Here is a 19,481-nt window from a genome sequence, read left to right as displayed (position 1 = left end):
ACCATCATCATCTGTCCTTCCAGACCAGTGAACAGGGATGTCATAAAATGATTCAATAGTGTGAGAAAGAAAATATTAGAACTTTTATTCTTATATAAACTTAAAATCAGAAGTTAAGTTTTACTGACATTTACCATGTAGGTAAGTCCTAGGATGTCACTCACAGTGTGGGTCAGAGTTCAAGTGTGGTGCTGGAGTTGGGTAGTGGTTGGAGGGGGGACTGACTTGTGCTTCGGGCCACCTTGCTAGTGTCACAAGGTCACTATCTTTCAACATTTATAGGTTACATGCATTTGGTGTTTTACACATATTTATGAAATGTGTCTGAATGATGGACAAAGTATACAAGTCTGCAAAATAGTTGCACATTGAATATAATGAAAATATATGCACAAGTAGACCATAAGAAAGTAGCAATATTGACAGTACTGCTTCATATAAGCTTTTGTCAGCCATGTTGCTAGAAACATATCTAATAAGAATTGAACCCCCAAAAGCAAAATTATTAGACTATTTGAAAAACATTTGTATTCCTTCTAATATATTAATAAAACATGAAATGTTTAATTTTATTATACATTGTCCCTTTTTATAAAAGTGCCCACGAATACTGCAGCACATGATGTTTATGAGTTACTGAGTCAGGTTTTTAATTTTACTGATAGTCATGTCATCAGATAAGTTTGGAGGTTGCTGGTTTGAAGTACTCTAAAAGTTTGCCAGCTGATTTTCCTGACTACTCTTGCTTTCCTCCAAACCAGTTTTTATATTGCAGCCAAGGAAAATGATCTAAAATGTAACTCTGATTCTGTAAGTTTGGATAAATTGATTAACACCATATTTTAGAAGGAAAGTGAAAGGGGATAAAGAATCTTATATTAATTGAAAAATATAAGCCTATTTGTATAGATGGTTATGAGTAATGCTAGTTTTGTTTACCTAATTTTGTTTCTTAAATCTCTCATAATTGTTTCATGGCATCACATCTTATTACTAAGGATACATTTACTGAAAGGAAAAATATTCAATAACATAAACTTAAAATACATAATGTAAGCATTACTTTCTAATTTGCTCAAAAAAATGTTTGTTTGTTTGTTTGTTTGTTTTCTGACCAAGCTTACTGTCTGTAAGATTAAGGCTTTAGATAGTGGTCACTTTTTTCTTGTATGTAAGAGAGCATATATGTAAAAAAAAAAAACTAGAAATCTATATTGTAATCTATAATCCTTAACTGAAGTGTCAAAGTTGATCTCCAGGAAGGGGGGCATTTAGCACTAATATTATGTTGCCTCATTATTACTTGTTTTTGGATAACTTTTACTCATGTCTTCCTTGTGTTATTCATTTTTCAGTTTCCTTTCCTCCCTCTCTCCCTTTCTTTTTTATTGAGTTTAATTTTAAAATGTTATTCCCAACTTGGTAGTAAATATGTTTGAATCAGGTAGACTTTTAAAAGTAGTTAGATATCAAAATACTGACATTTCAAAGAAGAAAATCTCAGTATTCAAACTATCCTAGGAAACTACCCTATTTTGTTATAGGTTTGTTTATAGTCTAAATCTCTGAACATATTTCTGTTCTAATTCTTCTACCACCTCATCTGATGGACCTCACTTGAAAAGCTCACAGGTAGTACTTTCTGGTGAATGATGCAAGGGAAGCTGGGAGCACAACCTGCTCTCCTTCACCTCAGTAACCTGCCCCTCTCCTGTGGTTTTTCCTGCTCTACCGGGCCAAGACAACTCAGTTTTTCCATATTTCAGTCTCCAGATTTATTACGGGCAGATGCACACACGCATTTGCATGTGTGAATTGTTAAATTTTAGCTTTTGTAGGCATGTTTGATTTATGGGACTTACATTGGATATTGCTGTTAAAAGCTGTTAGATGATAACTTACGAAATTTTACTTAACCAACTGCCAGGAACCATGTCAAATACTGTGAAGTTTTGTAATGTACACATTTCTGCAGTTTCTTCATAACTTTACTTTCTCCCAAAATGTACATTTTTTGTTACTAGTATCCATTTGTGAGGACTAATTTGCTGACTAGATAACTAAACATTCACTGTAAATAACAGATATAAAAAGCTAGGCCCAGTGCTACATGCCTATACTATCAGCTATTCAGACTGAAGCAGAAGGATCACTTTGAATCCGTATGTTCAAGGTGAGCCTGGTGAACATTAACCCCATCTCAAAACAAAAGTATAAAGTACTATTTTATGTATCTTTTGCATAAATGTTGTCTTAGTTGCTAAATTCCATATCTCTAGATTCTAAAATATATAGCTAAAATATACATCAAGTATAGCTACAAAGAACAGTTTGGCCTCCAATTCACAATCCTTTTGCATCCTTTTGAATGCTTAAGAAATAAGACATTATTCTAATGATTGGTTGTACCTGTAGGAGTTTGTACTATACCCAGTCCTCCTTTTCTCTTCTGAAGCTCACCCTTCTGTTAGAAATACACAGATAATAGAAATAAACATGTTATTATTATGCAGTTTTCTTCTCATAGATATTTTTGCTATAGAATAGAGGCAGGAACAAATTTGAAATTATATTGCAATTTGGATATCAATAAAGACTTGTTAAAAATTAAATTAGTATAGTAAAATGGACTTTTATTGGATAAGCAGTTCTAGGAATTTTAACCCATGCGTAGGTCATGAAAATTCCATCACCATCAAAACACAGAACAGTTCCATCCCTCCAGAAAAGTCTTTGTATCCCTTTATAGTTGGACCTTTGCTCAACAATAATACCTGCTGAGTATAGATTTAGTCCCTATCACTATAGTTGAACTTTTCAAGAATATCTTGAAAACACAATCATGTATGCGTAACCTTTGAGATCATTTTATTTTACTCAGCATAATGCTATTAATACTTGTTGAACTTTTATTTGTACAGTAGTTCCTTTTTATTGCTTAGTGTAGTATTCCATAGTATGGGTGTACTATAGTTTATTCATTCATTCATTGAGTGCTATTTGGATTGTTTTCAGTTTGTCGTTATGAATAGAACATTAGTGTGTGGACACCGAATTTTCATTTCTCTTTTATAGTAAGTTACTGAGGAGATGAATTGCTGAGTAATATAATTAAGTATATGTTTAACATTATAAGAAACTTCCAGGCCATTTTCCAGTGAAGTTATACTATTTTCAATTTTATTACAAAGCACAAAAGTCTATTTGTTGTGCATTCTCACCAATATGTGATACTTTACATATTTATTTTTAGCTATCAGGTTCATGGTGATATCTCATTTTGTTCTTAATCTACATTTCTCTAGTGGCACTTGTTGAAGGGTTTTTCATGTGGTTATTTGCCATTTGATAATCTTTATAGAGAACTGTGTAAGTCGTTTGACAATTTTTAAAATTCGTTTGTTTTCTTGTAGTTGAATATTCAAAGTTATTTATCCAGAATGTGGACACAAATTCTTTGAATATTTGCCAATATCTTCTCCTAGCCTGAGGCTTGCTTTTCATTATCTTAACTACATATTTTATAGGGCAAAAGTTTTACATTTGATAACTCAGTTTTTTTTCTTTAATGCATATACTTTGGTTTTCCAGGAACCCATTGCTTAAACCCAGATCATGAAGGTATTCTATTTTAAAGAAAGTTTTATAGCTTTGCATTTTGTATTTAGATCTATTATTCATTTGACTTAAATTTTGTTTAAGGTATACGCTTTAGATCTAGATTCATTTCTAGCATACAGATGTCCAGTTTTTCCAACATCACTCTTTGAAAAGACTGTTCTTTCTCTGTTGAATTGCCTTTAAAATTTTGTCAAAAGTCAATTGGGCATACTTGCGTGACTCTACTTCTATACTCTTATTTTTCCCTGTTGACTTAATTGCTGTCTGCTGGAGCCACCTGTCTTTATTACTAGCATTATACTGAATCAGGAAATTGATAGCTTGGCTATCTACAAAACTTCGACATGGATTTGACTGGAAGACCAGTCTGGGAATCCCAGGAAGCTTCTTCTCTGTATTGTACCTCCAGTCCTATTTGTAAGAAAGCTTAACTTCATGCCTACTTTATAGGAGCAGTGCCTAAAGGAATTCGGTATTTATCACAGGTTATACATTGAAGGGTATATTTGGAGGTGAGAGGCAATACTTTGATAACTCACATAGCATTTTTCATTTTGAAAGAGTGAGACATTATGTTAGCAAATTGAATCCAGAAACTATGCAAAGTGTGAATTTGATACGAATTTTATATTACATACAACTTTATCCTCTGAAGGAATGGCTTGTAAAACTTCAGAGAACTTAACTCATGCTGATGATATTTGAAAGACTTGTTAAACCTTGTTTATTAACACTCCTTAGAACTTTTGGAAGCCGTTGAGGTTTGCAGCAAGTGGTCCCAAGTTATCGATCGATGTTATGGTGACAGATGGTACTTTGGATTTTGGTATAGGGAGAAGCTTGCAGCGTCCTCTTTCCTTCTTTCTTACCACCTCTTCTTTTTCCTTGCCTGCACAGTTGAACCAGCAGAGAAGCCCTGTATTGCCTCCCTTGGTAACGCTTGCACTTGGTGACTGCTGACATTAAGACACTTAGAAGTAATACTTCATAACATTTCTTTGCCATCCAGCCTTGTGAATCGCATTGACTTCTAGAAGCTTTATAAATAATACTAGACAATTTATTCATAAATCCTTTTCCCTCTTTATGGAAGATTTACAATTCCATTTGTTAAATTTTATGGTAGTGGTTTGCCTAGACAAGTTTTTAAGGTTTTTATTAATTGTAATATTTGTGTCAGTAATACAGATAAACAATAATATCCATTGCATGTGTTTTTACCAAAATGAAAGACTATTTTGGTCATACTGGTTTATCAACTGATTTTTTTTTCTGTTAATGCTCTTTTTTTATATTGATATATAATCATTTTATGTAAGTCCATTCTCACATTCTCACTTAAATGCAGTCTAGTCTCACTTTGGTTCATCTGGCCTCGATATGCTTATGGGTCCTTGTCCTAACTAGGATCTAAATATGGGACATTTCTTTGCATCTGATTGTGTCATTTACCATAACTGACTGACTTTTGGGGACAGCGAAGTTTAAATGTTTTATTTTTACAAACCACAGCTGAGGAACACCAAAGTCTTCACCTGTAGAGACCATGATCCAGCTCAAGTTGGGCTCTGCTCTGTGAGAAGAGCTACTCCCAGGAAAGGAAGTGACAGGATAGGCAGGAACCTGTGAAGTCCCAAGTCCAGGATGGAGAAGGGGCCACTGGTCCTCAGGCCTCAACCAGAGCTGTCCTGGTAGCCACAGTTTTGTTCTTGATGTGGTAACTTGTTTTTATGAACCCATTAAATGCAGTTCCAAAATTGGTATCCTGGGTCTGAGTGCATACAAGTAGCACTTGTTCTTATACCCCTATTTTGTCCACTTTGTGATCAGGTTTTTGTCTGCACAGCCTTCCTTAATATATATTCATAGAGTTTTCTGCTGTGGCTTTGTGCTTATAAAAGATGTTATAGCTATAGTGAGTTTTCTAGTGGTGGATCCTTATGGTGGGCCACAGAGATTCCACTTTTCTCTCCCTCATGAGGTTCTGTTTCAGCTTCTCTCATCTACTGACCTAATTCTCCTGGAGTTGGCTCCATCAACTCCCAGTCTTCTAGGGGAGTTTTCTGGCCTCTTTACTTGAGGCATTATTTTCCCCACAATATAATTGACAAAGATCCTAGGATTTGTTTTCCAAGAGTCTAATTTAAAAGATCTTTGGTCTCTGAGGTTAAAGGCTTGGATTCCTGTGTGTCTCAACCAATTAAATCTGTTGTTTTCAGGAGGCCACTTTCCCCTTTTGGTCTCAGTCTCATCAGAAGCCCTTGCACCTTAGGCCTCCATTTCTATCAGGGACTGCCACTTTTTGGGAAATCTTTTCAGATGAAAATGATCTGATTTTTGAAGAGATCATACCTATTACCCTTCAAGATATTGAAGGTTTTTCCAGTTGCTTCCTTGGGATGGTCTTAGCTTTTTCTTAAATCCTTGTGTATAGAATAAAAATCTAGATAATATAAATTACAAGTTAAATAGTTTTTGATTAGATGGTGTCGTATATGCAACAATGTGTTCTGTTAGGAGGCCACCATCTTAGAGGGGCCACCATTCATGTGGTATACTCTTACAAATGATCAGTGCTGCTTTCTAAGTTAGCCAGATTTCTTCTATTTCTTATGTTTGGTATCACCATATAGGGAAAAAAAAATCAGTTTTTTAGCCTGATGAAAAACTTGTACATCTCCTTTAAAAGTTGGTTTTAAATGTAACTTTGAAATAACTTAACAAAAATGTCTATTTTTAAGTTGTCAGTACAGTATTTGTTTACCAGGGCTTTTTCTAAATCTAGGCATGTGTTACTTTCAGTTGTTTTCTTTTTTTTTTTTTTTTTTTTTTTTTGGCAGCACTGGAATTTGAATTCAGGGTTTAGTACTTGCTATTCAGGCTCTCGACCACTTGAGCCATGCCTCTAGCAACTTTAGCTTTTGATGTTTTTAAGACAAGATCTCTTATGTGTTTAACCTCCATCCTCCTATTTATGCCTCTCACATAGCTGGGATGATAGGTATATGTCACTAGGCCCATCTTTTTTTGTTGAGATGGGGTCTTGTTTACTTTTTGCCTGTACTGGCCTAGAACTGTGATCTTCTCTAACTCTGCCTGTGGAGTAACTGGGATTACATCTGTGAGCTACCACACCCAGCCTATTTTAAATTTTTTAATGTGTGTTCTTTGATCTCAAGAAAATAGTAACACACCTTAAATCTTGTTGATGTTCTATATGATTTTTCAAAAGACATTATAGAAATTCAAAGTCTATATGAGGCTGTGATAACGATATTGCTTATAGTTATATACAGAATTTAACTAGGTGGTGATCACTGATCAAGCTAGCTACTTCAGGGGTAATAATCTTAATAGTCTTAATAAAATATGATGAATAAATGGATATGATTAATAGTAATTCCATGAGAAAACTTAATCAGTTAATTTTAACTTATTAAACTTTGGTTAATTTTTTAATCAAAGTGAAAAAATGAATTATTTCTCACTCTTCATATATATATGTACACACACAATATTCCTCTTCTATTGAAGATTTTTCAGTTTATATACTTTAATCATTCTGAGTGCTTCAAAATGTTGCTTTCTTTAAAAAATAGTTTTAAAGAATTTCTTTTTAAAATGTTATTATAAAGGAGTAGCTTTAAAAGAGATATTTACTGTAGTTTCCTTTTCAAAATAAACGTATTTGATTACTTGATATGTGGGACCCACTTTCCCTAGAGGCAAAGATGAGAAGAGCCTGAGAAGGAAGTGGGCTTAGTGAAAATGGTAAATGTGATAAGTATTTCTCACAATTCACTTTTGTTTTTATTGGCTCCTGCTCTTGGCATTGATTTAAAGGGTTTCAAAATTCATATTCTTTTCTTAACAATACAAATCTCAAATACTAGTAATTGTTGGGTGAGGAAAGGATTTGTGAGTTTAACATTGTCTTTTGCTCTTACATGTACATGGTGTTGACTTAATAGGAAATACTAGAGCATCCAAGAGCCTGGGGGGCGTGGTGGGGGTGGTGGAGCAGAATGGTCCTTGATTCCTGGGGAGTTCTAGTCCTTGGGTCACATATGTACAGAGCCCTGGTTAGTCCTGTTCTTTCTTCTTCCTTTCCCTCTCTCTGCATTGTTTAGTACTGTGCACCTAACTGAGTAGTGGAATATGCCAAATGGTGTAAAATTTTCTGGTCCCTCACTGTGCTTAGTAAAGGGTCACTGAAACTTCAGAATTTTAATTTGGTACTAAAAGATTCCTCAGGGATGGGTCTGCATTTTCCCTCACTGGATTTTTGTCTTTGCCTCTCATGCCATCCTGCCTTCCCTTTGCAATAACTTAAAATGAAGTTTTATTTGTATACTTCTGAAATATTTTCCCCAGGACTTCCCTTCATATAGGATGCCTCTCCTATTCAAGGACATTATCTTTACATGTCATACAGAGTTCTTAGAAAAATGTTGTTTTCTTTTGTTTTGTATTGGTGCACATAACTTAAGCCAACTTTTAGAATACTCTGTAAGAGGTACTGCTGTCACCAGGATAGAGATGAGCAGGCTGTGGGCCAGCCTCCACCCCTTCAGTTTTGAGATTTGGCTTTTTATTTCAAGGGAATTGGCAAGTTAAAAGTCAGCAATGCTTTTCCTTAATAAAGAAAGCTCTGTATAACTTCCTTCAAATTCATTCTACCTTTTCTAAGTGTGCATGACCTTGTCCTTGTAAATAGAAAACCATATGATTTGGGAGGGGTTCCCAGTCATGATCAAATAATTAAATAATTTATGTGAAAGTTTTCTTAACCATCTGGTAAAGCTTTCATAGTGTGAATTTTAGAGTACACATGCTCCGCCTATAACCTGTAATTGAAAATTGCTTTTGTACTAAGTGATACTAATGATATCCATACTTCATAACAGTTTAAAGAAGGACATACTTATTATGGTCTTATCAGCCTGTATGAATTAGGCATTTATAATTGTTTTTAAATTGTTTAATGGTTCCTCATACACATGTCTTTCCTATCCTATAACATACTAGGATGCACTTTTTCACATTTGATTCCTTATCCCATGTAGACCTGTTAATGTGGTAAAGAAATCACATAGAATGTAAAATGGAAATTATAACTAAGGACTATCAAAGTAGCATATGTTCTCAGATGTCTGGTGACTTCAGTTTTAGCTTTTTGAAAATTGCAATAAGGATCTAATGTAAGGATATAGATAAATTAGGGTAAAAGATCACAGTAGTTTCATTTATTGCAAAATAAAATATATAAAAGTAACATGAAAAAATACTTGAAGTTGTTTTATTGAAAAACTGAATCTTTTACAAATTTGATAAATTTAGTTTTGATAGTACTAAAAATCTAAGATAGTAAGTCCCATTTAAAAAAAAATTCCTTAAGGAAAAGATGGAAACTTGGTTTTTCAAAAGGTTTATAAACTACTATTGTAATAAGGGTTTGTTTCAGCTAAAAGAAGTTCCATTTATTTTGACAATCAAAATAGTGTAGAAGTCATCCCAGAAGAAATGAATTGGGTGCCCCAAAATCTGAATCATACTCTGTTGGGGGTGGGTGCCTGGCCCATAAGAATAAATCTAAGAGAATATAATTTCTGTCACTTGTAGGAGTCTAGGCCCTGATTATGTCAAGTGAAAGATCAGCTTGTTGATCATTTTCCCCCAGTCTGTGGTGATCCCTTATTGGAAGTAGAATGGAATTTTGAGGTAGGAATGTTTGAGTGGTGATCCTTTATTGGAAGTAGAATGGAATTTTGGGGTAGGAATGTTTGAGCGGGAACCTAGGGTGTGTCTTCCAATGGAATGCCTCCTGCAAGGAGAGATTCTAGACTTTACTGAGCCAGGGAAGAAGCAGAGTGGGTCGCTTAATCTTCCCAAATATGTATTTTAGTGCAGGCATGTTTGAGGGGCAACATCTGCAAGGAAGGAGTATATGTTCAAAAAGTGTTCTCTTTAGATGCAAAGCATTAGTTAAAAAATGGTGTTATAAATATTTAATGCTAGAATCTTTATTGAGCCAGAAAACTTTTAAATGACTTGAAAAGGGAAAAAAGTTTTTCATTCTTCATCTAAAATTTAAGGAATGCCACATACATAATTAATTACAAATACTACATAATTGCAAATGATGAATGTGAAAGTTAAGGAAACAAAGATTTAGTAATTTGCTGAATGGAGTCTAAATGACCCTAAGTCTTTTGAACTTTGATTGTTTCTTACTCATAATCCTCTTTCTAATTATGATAGCTGAGGCCCAAACTTTGTACTTGCAGGAGTCAAAATTGGGTCTGGACTGCATTTACTCCATACTTAGAGCAGCATTTGTTGTGTGCTTATCAAGAGGCTGTGGATTATTGAATCTGGGCAGTGTGATTTCAGAACCTACTATAGCGAAAGAACTCAGGAAATTTCATCCCCTATTGCTATTTATTTATTTACTTACTTATTTATTGTTATTGAGGCAGGGTCTTCCTCTATTACCCAGGTTGGTCTGGAACTCCTGGGCTCAAATAATTCTTCCACCTCAGCCTTTGGGTGTCTAGGGCTATAGGTATGCGCTACCATGACTGGCATTATGCTGACTATTTTAAATTAAAAGTCCTTCAAAGTCAGAGGACACTGAAGGAGAGCTTACTCTGCCATACCCTTATCTGCATCATAACCAGACCTGTGTAACAGAACATAAATAACTGCCTTCCATGAGCTCCCTGGAATTTTATTATCTTGAAGGAGGGCTGAAGAATGCTGCCACACCTGACTGGACTTTCCTTACCAGCTAATGTCTGGTTCTTGAGTTCATTCAAATTCCAAAGAAAATATTTATTTTGCTGTTGGACTAATTTGTTGGGCATTGGCATAAATTATCTCCCAGGCTTTAATATTATAGAATAAAATATATTTGGTACAAAATAACGTAATTGAGGTCTGGGAAGTACCTAAGTGGTAGAGCTTAGCATGCTTAAAGCCTCTGGGTTCAGTTGTGAGGAACACACACACACACACACACAGTGGGAAGGAGATTGAGCATTTACTTGTTTTGATATTATACGTGTATATTTTCAGTCAGATTTTATCTTCAGAATAAGAAAAAAAGCAGCTTTAAACAGAAAAGAATTTAACACAAAGGATGTGGTCCTTACAGAAAGGTTGGCAGGGTCTTCAGGTCTAGCTAGTCTAAGGTATGCTACCTCTGCTGCCATCAGAAGATGGAGAAGCTGCTCCTGGAACATAGTTGTGATCCAATAATTACAAAGACAGCATCACAAATGGAAGCTGAAATCCATCCCATGCATGTCAGATGTATCTTAGGCAAAAAAAAAAAAAAGGTACACCCATGAAATTAGTGACTACACAATGGAGTGCTGTGGCAGTAGTAAAACCCAGGGACCCGGTTGAGCTTCCTTCCTTCCTGATTTCCTGCCTGCATATCTAATTAGCAGAGCCTTAGGTATAAGGGAGCACAGGTAGAGAAGTGTTTAGGGTTTTGTCATCTGTCATTTAGGAAGGTGCACAGGAAGGAAGTTGGTATGGAGGTGAAGCCCTACCACTGAAACAGTCATAGAAGTGGGAGGAGACCTTGCTTTGTTTTCATGGCCGTATTTCCTGATCTGCCTCATGCCTAGCTCTCATTAAAAGTCACCTTTGATCTTTCTTGTCCTGTCACATGGAAGGTGTTTCAATTTCTGCTTTTCAGTGTTCTGATTAGAGAGATTTCTTATCTGTGCCGTTAGATTACTTTTTTCAGTGAAAACTTAAACTGTTTGATTAGCATATGGAGTTAACTAAAACTTTTTCAAAAAGTTGGATATTACACAAGTACAGCAAGGGATTGAGAGCTCTCAATACAAAAATATCAGGAAAAAAAGACATCACTTTAGAGAATGTCTGAGTCCATTGTATCTCTGGCAGAGTATTTGTCAAGATACATCAGAAAAGTTAGGTTACATAGAATGGAGTTTGTGTATACAATACACTGTTATATGCATATAGTCGCAAAATTGTTTTGAATAGAAAGAAATCTAGATGTTGGTTTTGCTGGAGATTTCTGATGGGCATTATCCTTTGGAGAGTACATTATAAGCTAATATTTTAAGTCATACAGCAATGTGCAAGGGAAGGAAATTATGTCTAAGCCAGAGTTGAATCTTTTGGCATTGTTTTTAGGTCAGGTGTCTAAAACTATTAGAAGTTTCATTGGTTTCTGGAGAGAGGTAGAGAGTCCTTCAAAGCATTTTCCTTAAATGGTCAATGATGTCGTATGTAAGCCATAATTTGATTTTGGAGTCCCTTGTGTAGTCTGTCCATTTTCTTACCTTAAAAGCTTTTCTATTTACTGGGAAGTCTTAGATATTAGCACATAACTTTAAGGAAACATCTGAATGAGGCTCTTTTTTCCCGTTTAATTACAAAGAGTATTTGTGTTGCAGTTTTTCTAGATCTATATTTTTATCTTGTTCATCTGTTTATTCTCAATGCATTGGAACCTAGGAAGGGGGAAAAAAAACCAAAAACAGATCATAAGCTAAGAAACAGCTGGCAGCTTTGGAAGTGTTCACAGTTATGTAATAGACCAGTATGTGTGAAACATCCATCAACTTAAGGGCAGAAAAGCAAGAAGTAGCCTTAGTTGAGAATTATCTAGTTGTACTCATTGTTACTTTTGAATAGTGTCCTGTAAAAGGAGTAATTGCAGGAAGAAACTCTGCAATTACAATGTGGGCTTTGATATGAGAAATAGACTTACCAATTCTAGGTTTTAAGGTTGATAGTTAATTGTTGTTGATTGTTCTCACCTATATGGTAATCTGAGTAGAAATAATACAGATGCTAAAAATACAGATTTTTGAACTTTAACAGACTAGGTAAGTATTCAGCTACCCTCTAAACCCTCCTCTGTGACAAACATAGCTTCAATTTTAACCTTCCTCTGCTTTCTTAAATTACTCCTTCAAGAACATTGCATTTCCTTTTGAAGATACTTTCTTTTTAGCACAGAGAAAATGCTAGATTTTTCCCATGCTCCATTTTGCTTCTTACTTTGTCACCTTTATAAGATAGGATTTGCTATCTGGCTTTTTATGCATTTATTTCTCTGTTCTGATTTAATTCCAGGGTCAATCATCTTAATTCCTTGCAAAGATTGACTCAGTTTCAGGCTTTTTGTCCTTCCTAGACAAACATTTGCCCAACATGATACCAACTATAAAACTGAGTAATCCTAATTTCTGTTCTCCAGCTGATAGGTTTTACTGGGGAAAAATAAAGTGCACGTGGATAATCTAGTGGTAGTTTTTCTATATTGTTCATGCCATTTCCATGACATCCATGGAAGTTAGTTTTTTTGTTTTTTAATAACTACTGTCTTGACTTAAAAAAGTAGTTGAGTGGTAGAATTCTTGCCTAGCATGCACAAGGCCCTGTGTACAATCCTTAGCACTACACACACACACACACACACACACAAAAGTGCAAAGTTGGGATTTAACCTAGGTCTTCTGATGCATGGTAGTACAATGAATACAGTAGTTCCAAATGTCACATGTGGAAATCAATGTTTCTTAGAGAAAAATCTCTACTGATTGTCAAACAAGAATTCTGGATTAGTTATAAGGTAGCCCCTAAAGCCATACCTAAGGGCAGGGCAGTGCCAACCTCTGGTTGGTTTCAGATTGGATTACTGGCAATCATAGTAGTAAGACTTAAAATCTTGCTGTTTGGTGGACAGGATTTTGAAATCTCTCCTGTCTAGTCACTGGGTCTGCGAACTCATGCAAGAAGTATGAAGTAGATGTTAGGGAAGCAAATTATAACTGTCTGCTACAGTGACTGTTTTTATTCAGTATAAAAGGATTCTCATATTTTCAAATTCTAATAGTTTTTTTCAGGCTTGGTTATAGAAATTTTTAAATCCAAGTCATAAGAGAACTTGATATGAAATCAATAATGGGAAAATTTTGCAGGGTTTATTCTACTTAGAAGACTTATATATGTATACGTGGAAATGTCATAACAAAAGGGGAACCCCTTTATAACTATTATATACTAATAAAAAAGTTTTAAAAAAAGATTTATGGAAGTGGTGAGGGTATTATTATGGTTATTCCAGGTTGTGGTTTTAAGAGCCATATAAGCTGAAGATCAAGGATGTCCAATGCTAACGTTTAGATCTTGAATGTTATCCAAAGACCCAGTTATTGAAGGCTTAGTCTCCTGTGGTGATACTGGGAAGTGGTAGAATCTTTAGGAGGTGGGGATTAGTGGAAGGAAGTTAGGTCCTTAGGGAGATACCTTTGGAAGGAATACTGGGACCCCAACCTCCCTCTGTCTTTTTCTCTCTCTTCTCCCTCCCCCCACCAGTACCTCTCAGCTGCCATGAGCTCCACCATGCATTTATGTACTTATTTTTTTGTGGTACTGGGGCTTGAACTCTTCTTGAGCCATTCTGCTAGCCCTTTTGTGTGATGGGTATTTTTGAGATAGGGTCTCCTGAACTGTTTGCCTGGGCTGGGTTTTGAACTGTGATCCTCCTGATCTCTGCCTCCTGAGAAGCTAGGATTACAGGCATGAGCCACTAGCGCCCAGCCAGACATTTCTGACATGATTTCACCATAGGCCCAAAGCAATAAACCTAAGTGACCATGGAATGAAACATCTGAAACCATAAGCAAAAAAAGAAAACAAAAAAACTCCTTTGCCCCTTATAAGTCAAGTTCTCAGTTACTTTGTTATAGTTATTTAATGCATGCAGTAATTAAAGTTGTAGGTGAAAAGGTAGCTGAGATGATGTGCCAAATAGTCCATGATGGAGCATAAGTGATGCTAATGTAGTTATTTGGATGTTTGGGGTTACAAAAACAAAGGATTTAGGAATGGAAAATGTATAAGGAATTATATTCAAAGGGTGGGTATTAAAGTTTGATGATTTGGAGGGGAGGCAAATTTCTAGCTTTATCGAGGTATACCTGGCCAAAAAAATTATATATATTTAAGTTTTTTTAATCTGATGATTTGATTTATGTTTACATTGCTAAATTACAGCTTGATGATCTTGTAATCTGAAAATATGTAATTTGTAATGTTCCAGAAGCCTAAACTTTTTGAGTGCTGACATGGCACTAAACAATTTTGAAGCATTATGAATTGCAGATGTTTGAATTAGAGTTGCTTATCTCATAAAGTCTGTGAATATATTTTAAAATCTGAAAAATTCCATTCTGAAATACTCTAGTCCCAAGTATTTTCAATAACAGATACTGAACCTGTATCACCATGATCATGTAATCAACATATCTGTCATCTCTCATAGTTACCATTGTGTGTGTGTGTGTGTGTGTGTGAGAGAGAGAGAGAGAAAGAGAGAGATCTCCCCTCTTGTCAAATTTTATATATACAGCCAGGCACTGGTGGTTCACACCTATAATCCTAGCTATGCAGGAGGCAGAGATCAGGAGTATTGAAGTTTGAAGTCAATCCAGGCAAATAGTTTACAAGACCCTACCTCGAAAAAACACAGTACAAAAAAGGGCTGGTGGAGTGGCTCAAGGTGTAGGCCCTGAGTTCAAGGCCCAGTACCCCAAAAAGAATTATATGTACAGTAAGCATAGTATTAACTAAAATCATAATACTTGGTAAGTTTTATATTTCTGATGGGAGATGTTTCAGGAAGGACAAAGTCCTTGTGGTAATGGAAGACATAATATGAAGAGGCCAGTGAACTAGGTATGAGGTTGAATGGGCTATCAATACAGGCACTGACATTTTCAGAGTGATGATAGCAATAAAGAAGGATAAATTTTCCATGATCCAGATGTCCAGTTCCTCAGTGTTTCTTAGATAACCACTTGGAGCTAAGTGATTAACATGAACAATTTGGCAATATACCTGGTTGGTAAGACGCTCAGAGGAGGAGAGGTGATCGTTAATGAACTTGAGTCTCATTAGTGTGGAAAGAGCAGATGGGATTCAGGAAAATGCCAAGTCTGTCCCCTTTCCCTGATCTGCAGAGGCAATGGGAGCATCAACACATTTCAGCTTGAGGAGTGTGTGATGGAGACGGCATAATTGAGGAAAGGGCAAGACATATCGAGACAAGGTAGAAGGTAGGGGAGTCTGCAGGAAATGTTAAGAATGCTGGGTTAAGCTTTTTGGGAATTGATAGTGGTTCGTGAAGCACAATGGAAATCTTTAGAAAGGGGTATGAGTAGGGGCTGGTGAGAAAAAGCCTGAGAAAGTGACCCTTAAATCACTGTGGGCAGTGATTACATATCGTGAACTCAGGCTCTGGATGGTATGTTTTGAGGTTTTTTTTTTTTTTTTTTTTTTTTTTTTAAGTATTGTCACTATTGCTTGAGTACTCCTCCTGGATCACCCCAGAAACTAGCTTTTTCCTCTTTTCCCAGCCATGTCTTTGTTCATCTGCCATGTGCCCGATTTTCAAGAAGGTCTCAGTCCCCTTCAACATCTAAATTCTATTTTCCATAGAATATGCCAACCCTAATCTCCAGGTGGTTTGTCTTCATCCCTCTCCAGTTACATTCTGTCATTTTTGGCTTGACCTTTAAGATGCGTTGTAAGCATATTATTTTGTATTTGTGGCAGTACTGCATGTTTTAGTGCCTGTCCCTATCTAGCAAGATGCATTGAAGTTTAGGTGTATAAAATTACCTTATGGAATACAGGCTGTCAAAAAAGACTCCATCAGATTGGAGGCATGTCTCAAATGGTAGAGTCCCTGCCTAGCAAACAGAAGGCCCTGAGTTCAAAATCCCAGTAACAACAACAACAACAAAATTCTGATTTACTGTGGGCTTGGCTCAAGTGGTAGAGCACTTGTCTAGAAAGCATGAGGCCCTGAATTTAATTTCTAGTACTGCCAAAAAAAAAAAAAAAAAAAATTAAGAGAAAAGACTCCAGTCTAGACATAGCATAGGAAAAGCCTTCTAGATTTCCGAAATTCTGATCTGTGTTCTTTTTTTTTTTTTCCAAGCCAAACTGTATCCAGGAAGGACATAGGCAGGCAATCTTTAAACAGTATACAACAACTTTCAAACTCCCTTCTTGGATGGGCTATCAAAATCAGAAAGCCACTGTAAAACCCAATGATGTCTTCATTTGAAGCTCTGACCAGGGAAGTTTAGAGTGAGAGTTGACATTTCACATTAAACATGTTGTTTAACAACTTTTTATGAGCTGACTCTTTCAGGAAATGAAGTGAAAATGGCAGAATTATCAATCTGAAGATCCACAATCTAGAAAAGGAACCACTGGTCTTTGGGGACCATCATTTCAGTGATGTCACTGAAAAGTCCAGATTGCCTGACATACTGGCAAAACCATTTTTGGTGGGTCAGGTTCCAACAGGCCTCTGGTTTTAAGAGAGTTAAGTCTATGCTGATGATGGAGAGAGAGGAGGACATAAAAATGAATTTGAGTCTTCCCACATTAAGGGGCATTTGTGTCAAGGTAACTGGCTATTATGTGTCAATGCCAGGGAATTCCTCCTGCTGAGGGCCAGGAGGGTGTGTCAAAACTAGCAGGGAAGGATGTTTTCAAAAACCCTACGTTGGTCCAGCGTTGGGGACATTCAATTAGTGACACATGTTCCTTCTCCCCAAAGCAATAAAGTATTCTATGTGCTAACAACATAGCTTAAAAAAAAAGTGAAACAAAATCCTGCATTTTTATAAAACTTGATAAAAATAGTATTTCAAACTGAATAGTCACCAGAAGTACAATTATCAAAAATGCACACACTTCACTTTGGTATCTCCAGAACCTTCAGCTTTCTGTGCCTGGTCTGTTTTGGCATCTCTATTTTCTGCAGAGTTATTTCCATCCTTTCCAGTATCAGTTTTTCCCCTTTTCCCTTTAGGAACCTTTTCCTCCTTTCTTTGCAGGGGCCTTTTTAGGCTTGGGCTATGGCTTTGGAGGAGCAGGATTAGCAGACAAACTTGCAAATTTTCTCTGTGGCTTGTCCTTCACCTTGGCTTTATCTCCTTTAGCATTGCCTTCAGCCTTTCCCTTGGGCATGGTGGTGGCAGTGGCGGGGTGGGGTGGGGGGACGTAGTTGCTGAACGCAGGGATGCAGTTGCAGGTGCCTTTGGTCGATCAGAGGGTTGTTCTCTCCTCCTCTTCACACTGCTCCTTGATCCATGTTCTTGATTCATTTCTCTATGCAGCAGTCAACTTTTAGAGGAAATATGTTTACAATTAAACTGTGACTTGAACTTACTACAACATATCTAAAAATTAGATTCATTGTACTTTTCAGTGTTACTGATTCATTTCAATGCCCTAATCACCTTCAACTACGTGGTTTATAACTACCTGAGGTAACCGTCCCCCTCTTTTGGCCATGGGGGCAGGATTTCCTCCAGCTATCTGTTTCATATTAATGAAGACATCAGTTGTATCTCATATTCCTAAATCATGTTCCTATTTTTTTTCCTTGGGAAAAGGCCTCAGATGTCTTTTTGTTCTTTTTTCTTCCTTTTATAGACTGAACCACCTCTGAAACTCCCTCCACTCCCCTCAGCAACTAGAAAGAATAGTTAGATGATGACTGGAATATCTGTACAAAGTTTATTATTTGTTACTATAGCAACTACCAGTAGTCACATTGTTTCTCATTTTTTTGACCTCCTAACTCCTATGACAATGTTTGGTGTAACTTCCTGTATTAACTCCTGCTGAGAGTTATGTTCAGCTTTGGCTTATCAAGGGCTTTGTCTATTGTTTTTCTTTAAAAAAAGAAAAAAGAAGAAAAACAAAATCCAACTCTAAATATTTGACTACTTCTGTTCATCCATGGAGTTCTCTAGAAGTTTCTTGTGGATGTCCAGAGTACCTTTCTGTCTTAGCTTGTTTTGCTGCTATCACAGTACTATAGACTGTATTATTTATAAAGTACAGGAAGTTATTTATCACAGTCTGGAGGCTAAGTCCAAGATCAAGATGCCAGCATTTGATGAGGCCCTTCTTGCTGCATCCTCACCTGGCAGAAGGTGAGGGCAAGTGTGGGAACTCACAGTCTCAAGCCATTTTTTTAATGGCATTAATTCTAAACACCTCCTGTTAGGCCCACCTCCCAACACTGTTGCATTGAGTATTATATTTCTAATGCATGAATTTTGGGAACACATCAAAACTGTAACATTTCATTTTTTTAGCTTCATCTTTAAAAAAAAAAAAAAACTTATTGACAGTTCTACTGCCAATGAAATCCAAAAAATGAAAGTAACAAATTTCCTTCCTTAAAGAAAGCGACAGAGTAAGAAGGGAAATAGATCAATACATAATTATGTATCCTAAGTTCCTTAATACTCTACCTGTGAACGATGGCCTCTGAGTGCTCAGTACACAGAGGCTAGGGAACCAAAACATGTAAATGAGAGGTAGAGTAGAGATTAGGGATGTCTTTTCAGAGGCATTAACATCGAAACTAGCCTTTCAGAGAGAATACAGTGTGCTGTACAGTGGGTAGATATGGATACATCATGGTGGAATTCACTGAAGCAGGTGCACAAAATAGTTTATATATGTGGGTCCAGCACTTTCTATGCCCTTTAGCAGTGTGAGAGGATATTGAAGGACTAAAGATACATCTATGAATTATCTGAAAAGAAAGGAGTTTAAAGTTTAGATATGGAAAATGCAGACACAAAAATAGAACAATAAAGTTGGCTCACAAAAAGCCCCTAATTGGCTCATGAGAAGCTCCAAATGACAAGGAAAAAGGAGGATTAGGGCTGCCATGCATGATAATCAGGAATTCCCATCTGGGCCTAATTCCATTGGTTTTGGTTGGTTTTTAATTATGAGTTAGAATTCTTTAATATATGTAAAGT

General features: G+C 36.2%; 1 protein-coding gene and 1 pseudogene across 7 annotated transcripts in view; one reads left to right on the top strand and one right to left on the bottom strand.

Moving 5' to 3' along the window:
• Cobll1 (cordon-bleu WH2 repeat protein like 1) overlaps positions 1 to 19,481 on the top strand; it is a 143,099-nt gene that overhangs the window by 46,431 nt on the left and 77,187 nt on the right. The gene's annotated exons all lie outside the window — the stretch shown is intronic.
• On the bottom strand, positions 17,373 to 17,664 carry LOC109678930 (non-histone chromosomal protein HMG-17 pseudogene; annotated as a pseudogene).

This window comes from Castor canadensis, chromosome 4, assembly GCF_047511655.1.
Source record: "Castor canadensis chromosome 4, mCasCan1.hap1v2, whole genome shotgun sequence".
NCBI lineage: Eukaryota > Metazoa > Chordata > Mammalia > Rodentia > Castoridae > Castor > Castor canadensis.
The sequence above is the reverse complement of the archived record's forward strand: the minus strand, read 5'-3'. Positions and strand labels throughout refer to the sequence as shown.